The 8,277-nt window shown below is 50.0% G+C and overlaps 1 protein-coding gene across 20 annotated transcripts in view; it reads left to right on the top strand.

The window, feature by feature from the left end:
• The first annotated feature begins 820 nt into the window (after positions 1-820).
• TMEM229B (transmembrane protein 229B) overlaps positions 821-8,277 on the top strand; it is a 34,889-nt gene continuing 27,432 nt past the window's right edge. For 9 of the 20 annotated variants that reach the window (XM_039875276.1, XM_039875294.1, XM_039875293.1 and 6 more), the window contains exon 1: positions 1,208-1,374. The gene's annotated coding sequence lies outside the window, so the exon portion shown is untranslated. The other 11 variants (XM_039875286.1, XM_039875285.1, XM_039875292.1 and 8 more) reach the window with 5 other exon arrangements.

Raw genomic sequence — 8,277 nt, 5'->3', positions numbered from 1 at the left:
TCACTGTGGCATGTGATAAAAAAGGAGAGAGAGCTAGGAGAGAAGCAGCCCTCAGATCTCATATCAGGCCTGGGGTTTGCGTGAGAATTAGAAAAGGGCGCCCCCTCTGGACAGATTATTTACAAAAGGACACCTCCAGGGGACATTACAAAAAATTTTTAAAGTCCTTTGCTCTTGGCTGAGGCACCCAGTGCCAAGACCGAGGTTTGGCGTTGGGATAGGGGTTGGATTGCATTCTCACTCCCTGAATAGGCTTTCTGCAGCACCTAGGACCCGTATGAGGGGCCTGTCTCAAGTCAGGGCCGTCTGTCACGGATTTCCCACCTTCCCTATTCCAGAATCTCTAGGCTTTCCAGATGACATCCAATATTATCTGCCTTCCAACAGAAGACCCTAGATTGACATCAGAAAGAACATCTTCTGTTCATTCTTTGCGGTATAAACCAAATCGTGGGCGTTGGAAGTTCAGGCCAAATTTGCCATAGGCAAATTCCTTAATTTCCATAGGCCTCAGTTTCTCCCTTTTGAAAACCTAGCTAATAAAAACAACCTTGCAAGGCTGTTTCAATGGATAGACCGCACAGAACTCAATAGTGGCACACAGTAGGTCTGCACACCGTGCGGCCCATAGCCCTTTGGTAGCCGGAACCTGCAGGATACCCACGATGGATGCTGTACACGCAGTCCCCACAACTCCTACAAGCCAGGAGGTCAGAGGCCCGGGCTAGTGCTCTCCTCCCAGCTCCTGCAGACACTTTGAATGCAAGCGGGGTGGCAAGGGCCGGGAGGGCCTAGGAGTTCTGCACTGCAGCCACCTGCGCGGAGGCCCAGGCCGAGGGCGCGCCGCCAAGAATCCCGGGCGCGGCCGACTCCCGGCTGCGGGAGGCAGCGGGGTCACCAGGGTAGAGCACCTGGCGCGCCAGCGGGCATACAAGGAGTTAAGCGGGGCCGGAGGCAGGGCTCCTGTCAGACGCGAGCATGTGCAGTTTGCACCGCATCCGTACTATGGGTGAGTGCCGCCGCCGCCGCCGCCGCCGGGGGCTTCATTCGGCCGGGGCAGCGGCGGCTGCAGTCCCCCGGTCCCCGCGCCGCCGCGACCGGCGCGGACACACAATTCGAGACTAGGCGCGGCGCGGGAGGCCCGGCGGCGTGGGGGAGGCACCGCTGCCAACTCGGCACGGGGTGGGGGGCGGGCGGCGAGAGCCGGGGGCGTGGGGGCGGGGAGCAGGCGGCGCAGGAGAGCGCCCCGAGTACCGGCGCGGGAGGAGGAGCGGGAGCGAGCCGGGGAGACAGCGCTCCTGGCCGCACCTGCGCCCGGCAGGCGGCCAGCCCTGCCCTGCCTTTGCCCGCGGCCCCGGCTTCGGCCCCGCACCGGTAGGTGCCCGCGATGCCCGCAGAGAGGCCTTTCCGCCGCCGGGAGAGGTGGCCCCGCAGGGCGGGCAGCGCCGAGTGCCGGGGGCGCCGGCGATGATGTGGTTATGGGGAAGACCCAGCGACCGGGCTGGGGGCGCTGCCCCATCCCGCTTCTTTGCTTTCGGTTTCGAAGCGGCTGCCCCGGCTCGAGAGCTAGCGACTGATTAGATGGTGCGTCCCGGCTTGGATTCCCTGCGGGGGATGGGCGCATAGGGGGGCGTGTTGGGGAAGGGGTGCATGTTGGCAACTTTCCCCGCCTGAAACAAAGGCGCATCGGGGAGATGTGAGGGGAAGGGGCCAGCCTGCGATCTCCGGCAGCGGAAGGTTGGCACCCCGCTTCCTCCGGGCAGAGAGCAGCCCCGAGGCCGCCTCGGGAGGGCGAAGGGGGGCGCCAGTCTGGGTGGAAGCTAGGGAGCCAGGGCTTGGGAGTGGGAACCACAGACCTTCCTGAGTTTGAAGCTGAGGACTTTCCAGAAGGGAAGGGAACCGTGCCAAGATGACCCTGCTGCCTTCTCTCCGGGGTGCATGGAAAAATTAGGCGATGGTGCACTGCACTCCCTGGGGCCCAACCTAGCCCCCTGGCTGCCAGCTCTTCATCTGTCCTAGCTGATCTCGGGCCCTCAGCGGGAGATGTAGGGCTGGGCTGGGGACCATTACATCCCTGTTCACAGGCAAGGGTAGGGAGACATTGGCCTCTTTCCCAGGTGTCTTCCTTTTCTTCTTTCTATGCTCGGTCAGAAACTGACTCCTTCCTTTCCTTCCCAGAATTGTCTCCCTCTTTCTCTGCGGTTTTCTTGGGATGTTTGGTTGCCTCAGGTACAGAGCCTAGGTGGCAGGTTTTTCGGATGTCAGTTCATGCCCTCCCAAGAGGAAAAGAGCAGGACCCGGAGGATCTGAGCCAGTATACCCTTGGGGGCTCTTCTTATCAATTCTCTTGTGTTCTCAGCACTTAGTAACAAATTAGCTGTTACTCTGGCTTTCAGACTTGGGTCATCAGGAGGCCTGGGTTCTCCAGGAAGAGAGGTCAAGGGAGGGCTGAATGGCCTGCTGGAGGGTGGTACAGTGTCTTTCTCTCTAGAAAACAAATGGGCCAAGTTCCAGGTTCCTGGTCCCCGACCTTGTGTCTCCAGGAATAAGGTGCCTCCAGCTCCAAGCAGCTTGCATATGATCACCGACTTCCATTCTGTGGCAGGAACGCCCATTGCCTTTCTTTCTCTTAGAAAGAATATCTCTTTTGAGAGTAGGGTTCCGCCCCCCCCCACACCCCCTGTTTGCAAGGCAGATCTACATCTGCTTGCCTGTGAAGACAGAAGGTACTGGGGCGGGGGTGGGGGTGGGGTAGCTGGACTGCTGGGTGACTCTCCTCCCTGTTCCCGTGAATGAGCTAATGATACAAGCAGGGGGGCCCCAAGTGGGCCCCGGGGACACCTTGCTCTACAGGAAGGGGAGGGTGGGCTGAGATGAGGCTTGGCCTTCCTCCCCAAGGCTTTGTATTTGGGGACAGAGATGAGTAACTGGGAAGACAACGGGGGCTGGACCAACATACTTATCTGGTCCTTGGAGGGAAATGACAACCTGATTTAGTGTTGACTTTGGCACTTAAAGGTACAGGAGTGAAAGAGGTTCCAGACCGCTAAGGGGTAGCAGGAGAAAAAGAAGACCCCTGAGCTATTTAGATCTGTGGTCCTAGAACTTGTGGCTGAAGTCAGATGCAGGTGTTTGAGCAGAGAGCACCACCAGCCCCACTTCTGTAGGGCCCTTTCCCCTCTAAATGGGCAGGGTTGATTATCACTCAGCCCCCACTGGGCTTGTACCAAGCTGTGTATTCAGAGCTGAGCATAATGATCTGGAGGCCTGACCTCCCTACCCCCAATGGTGAGAAAAGGGGATTTTCCACGGATTGTTCCTCAAATGTACTGACTGTAAGATGGGAAAATGATACTCCCTCTGATTCTCTCTTTTAAAATGATGAGGCATGAATTTTTACACTTATAAAGTGATTTAAGAGCCTTAAGTCCTAGAATAAAAGGTATTAAATGAATTAGGGAGCCTTATAGGATGTTTATTTCACTTGTATCGGATTTACGTGTTGTTTCTAAAGGGAAAGGTGTCATTTTGCGAGAAAGGGCTAAATTACAGCATTAGCGATAGGAGAAGCTCAGTGTTGGTTTTAAAAGTATAGTTTTTAATCAGAAAAGCACTTGCTGCAGCACGGGGGCAGCAAGTGTTGTTCGGTCTGCCTCTGCTCTCCAGATGTCTTATAGCTCCTTCCTAGTAGGAGTTTGCTCTGATACAGTGTCCGGTCTGGATATCAGTGATGGTCACCTTCCAAGCTCTGAGAAAGGTCTCTGATGACGTTGGGAACACTGATGTTATAAGCTGAGACCTGGACGAAGGCAGTAAAGTGAAGCTGCTTGGTCCTATCAGCAGCCATATCAGATCTGGCTGTCCTTGAGTGAAGGAAAATCTAACCCTCATACAGCCTGGCTGTTTTCAAATTTGTATCCCTCTCATTCCGCCTCCTCCACTCACCCCCAATTTACAGTTTGGGTTTTATTTTTTCATTGCAGGAACATTCTTTTTAAGGTGTGGATAATTTCTGACTTGGCGAACTCTCAGTTCCCTTTGTGGCAACACCTGGCCACGGAGGGAATGTAGGAAGGGATTCTGATATTCTGAGCAGGAAGAAATTCAGCCTTTCTGGTCAGGTCTTGCGCTTACTCTACCACCACCTCTCAGAAATCAGAGGCTTTGTCTTTGAAAAGTAAAGTGTAAGCTAATTTCTGGGGAAGGGGTAAGAGATGGCATTTTTGGTTCTGATTTCCCTTGAGGGAAACTGAGTCACATAGCGAGGTAGAACACTGGCTACTGTTTGTATGAATGTCTTTGTTGGGGAAGTTTTCCTTTCCTGGGATTTAAGAGTGTTTAGATTCAAGAGACCCAGGGGTTATACTTTTTCGTTATGAGATAAAGATGCACTGATAGAATTTAGGCTCCCATGTGCTTGGTTTCAGATGTACATTTGCCTCAGACTTTGAGCTGTGGGATGCTCCATGCTGTTGTGCTTCAAGGAAAACGAAGTGGTTTTCACCCCTGCAACTCACATCCATAGATAGAACCGAGGCCGAATAAGTAATCTATCACGTTCCCAGATAAAAAGGATGGCCTGCTTCCTTCCCTTTGCCCGTATCCATCCTGTAGGTGTGAACCCCCACTCTTCTCTGCCCTAAAACTGTCCTCGTGTTCATTTTAACATCAGTTTTTCTCTGTATAAATTCAGTGGGATCGAGGTCACGGAATGATATTGGCTTTCTGCTCCTGCGAAGGATGGTTCTGAAAGGTAACTTTCCATCCTCCGCTGGTGCTGGTGCTTCTACCTTTGTGGCTGGTCGTAATCCAGTGTGGCAATTCGAGGACTAACCAAAGTCATTGCTGATTTCTGTTTCTGAACATCCAGCTCCCCATTTTCCTTTAATATGCTGGCTCCCCAACAGAGAGTCTGATATGTTTTCAAGACCGTTGGCTCCCAGTGTGGCTGGTATTGTAGAAGGGACAGCATCCTTGAAATTAAGGTACACAGTCTACACAGGCAGGATTTGGGTCCTCAGATTGCTCTTTCCTGTTGCTCAATCCTCTAGAAGCATGATGGTTTAAAAAAAAAATAAGATATGCATTGTCAAATCCTAATTTAATGTCGGGAGATCTAATAGATAAGGGGGCCTAATCAGAGAGTGCACTTTCTGCCATTCCTTTCCACTCCGAAGCCCTGCTTTCAGAAGGCACTGGATTAGCCATTTCTGACTGCTCCTGCAGTTGGACTTGAATGACGAATGCCTTCTAGCTGGTTCATTCATTCATTGTTTCCTTTCAGTTTTTAAGAGGCACCCCGTCACATGAGTTTCCGCAATGGTCCATTTCCATCAGAAAGGTCACTTACCCTGAGTTTTCGTAAGGCCTTGACACCAGCCCCGAGGAGCTAGGGAAGCCAGCCAAGAAGGAGATTGAAGGGCCACAAAGAGAGGATTCTTTTCTGGGCTTCTGAGTGGTGATTCATGCTTCAAGATAAAATGTGCTTCCTGGGGCTCCATGGTTTCATTGCTTGTACCGTCAGTGGAGGGAGAGGCCCTGGTGCAGCAAGAAGCCCACCTTATAGACTATAACTGCCATCCTTTGGAGCAATGGTGAGGACCTATTTTTAGCCAACCCTAGTCTTCTTTTTCATAACTGTCTTTGGCCAGACATTATTTTAGTCCCTAGTCTCTAGGACCCCCCTCCCTCTCATTCCCAATCAAAAATGCCTTTCCAAAGGTAGGAATAAGGTAGCCAAGGAATTGGGATTACTTTCATCTTCCATCTTAAATATGGACAAGAAATATTGTCACCACTGGGCAGCATAGGCAAGCAGCAGCTCCAGGTTTTTGTTTTGTAATTATGTTTTTGCCTGCCGTAAAAAAGTAAATGACCTTCCTATGCTAATCTGTGGATGCCTTAAAGCTTTCATGTACCCTGCATGGTTTCTAGCACATGGTGACTGCTTATTAAATCATCAACTGTGGTACTTGGATCTGATCAGATACCCAGATTTCGAGGTCATTGGGCGATGATGCTGTTTGCATAGGAGCTGATGGTTGGCCAAAGCTGAAATCAGGAAATCTCGGATCCATTCCTGACTCACTGTGTGACCCTGGACAACCCATTTTGGCCCTCTATGACCTAATTCCACAAATGGAGCTTCAGCTGTCTTTAGTGATCATAACAATAATAACAATGATGGCAACCATTGTTAAATAGTCTAACTCTTCTCAAAGCAATGAGATAGCTACTATTAATTATCCCCATTTTACAGCTAGAAAACTGAGGTTCTGAAAGATAAAGCGATTGCACATGTCACACAGCTAGTAAGTGTCCATATTGGTATTTGAACTGAAATCTGTCTGATTCTATTGTGTTCAATGGATTGCAAGATAGAACAAATGTTGGGGAGAAGGTAAATGTGGTGTTAGTGTTAGTTAAGGTATAAGAAGGAGAGCTGATGTGGATTAAACACAGGTAGTTAAAAGGAGGTGTGAGACCAGATTTTTATTTGAAAAACATCCCAGCGAATGTTTGAGAAGAAGAGGTTGGTACCCTTCATCGGGAAGTAGACCAGATGGCCTGGGAGTTACTGCTAGGAACAGACTTTCTGTTTGGCATGGGACGTATTTCATAAACCCCATTTCATTTTCATGCCAATTTTTCCCTCTTGCTTAACGGGCTCTCTGGGCAGCATTTTTCTTTCTGTCACCCTACTGCTGCTAGTCATAGGCTTATCTTTGTAGGTTCTTGGCTCCTGTCCCCATTCTCCAACCTAGTTCCAGGCCTTCCCCTGCCCATGATTACAGTCCAACTGTGGAGACCTGAACATGACTCTGGGTCCCAGGTACACTCTGCAAAGTCCAGCAAGCATTGGACTGTCCCGTTCTTCTGAGAAAATATTTGTGGCCACTGATTACTTCATTCAAAGGTGACCAGCTAGTTCATTGGGATGATCTTCATCTCTTTCATCCTTGTTTGCTCCAGGCGAGTTAACTCTGAGGCTCTTCTACTATTTTGAGGTATTTGTGGAAGAAGAATGAAGGTTGAGGTAGTGGCCTGGAGGAGGTGAGCTGACCCCTTTTGAGAGCACAGTGGCTTATAACGGAGCATTGTGCTCGGGGTCAGGGAACTTGGATTCTTGTCTCAGCTCAGTAGTTCTGGGCATAAGTCCTCTGGCCTTTAGTGTCCCTATCTGTAAAATAAGAATGTTAGAAGAGATATCCTCGAACATCTCTCCCAGTGATAATGCTGGATGACCCCGTAGAATCTGGTTAATTTGGTCCCTTCTCAGGGAATAACTGTGCTGGTCTGGAACTGTGTGAAGTTAGAACTGAGAGAGCAGAGGTGAGGTTGAAGGAGAAACCCCAGAAGAAAGAAGCCAAACTGGAAGTTAAAGGGTAAAGTCAGAGCTGGAGTAAGTCCCTTCTTGTGAAGGGAGACTGGGTTGGGTCATTCCTCCTTTGACTGTTTAAATGGGTAGCTCAGAAGTGTGTACTCTCCATCTCCTTAACTGTGGGGAGCACCCCTTGTATCTTGTCTTAAAACTTGAACCTCCCCTCCCCTCCATGCTCCAATGTCCCCCAGTGAAGGCAGCAGCAGGGAAGTTGTACATTGGTGTATGTTTTACATTCTGCACTTGGATTTGGCAGACTCCAGGGCCTGCTTCAGTCCAGGATCCCTCCAGGACTTGGGGACATTAGCTGATGCTTTCCAGGTGACTCAGTGTTAGTGAGAGTATGCCTTTTTGCTGCTCTCGCTTTGTCTGAAAGAGCAAGATCATATCATAAGTTCAGCTTAGGAACTCAGGGAGTAACAGCTTTTCTGTGCGTGAAATTGGGCCACCTGGGTTTTCCTTTCAACAAAGCCATTTGTTTAAGGACCTTTGGATTCTGCTATCCATTGGTACATCTTCTGTTTTCATTTTATCATATTCAAAGTTGAATAGCAAATGAGTTCCCATTGACCTCCCAAACCAATCTTTTCTGTCTCTGCCTGCCTTGCTCTTGTCCTTAGTTCCTTATTGCCCTACACCAGTTATTTCTAATGGTAGTTACCATACCAATGGGAATATGGAGGATGTTTATCCCTGTAACATTCCATCTTAATAGCTATGTTTCTAATGAGCGTAAAGTAACATGACTCATTGGGATGTGCTCATAAAGGGACTTAATTTTGTCTCCCACTGTCCCTTTATGTTTATTCAGTGGGATTAGTTCTTTTCTTGCCTTAGGATGAAAACTCAGTCAGGCCTCATACCTTTTTGGGTCATTGTTACGCAGTAGAAGGTCC

The sequence above is a fragment of the Pteropus medius genome, unplaced genomic scaffold (assembly GCF_902729225.1).
Source record: "Pteropus medius unplaced genomic scaffold, Ma_sr-lr_union100, whole genome shotgun sequence".
Taxonomy (NCBI): domain Eukaryota; kingdom Metazoa; phylum Chordata; class Mammalia; order Chiroptera; family Pteropodidae; genus Pteropus; species Pteropus medius.
This window is presented reverse-complemented; position numbering and strand designations above follow the sequence as displayed.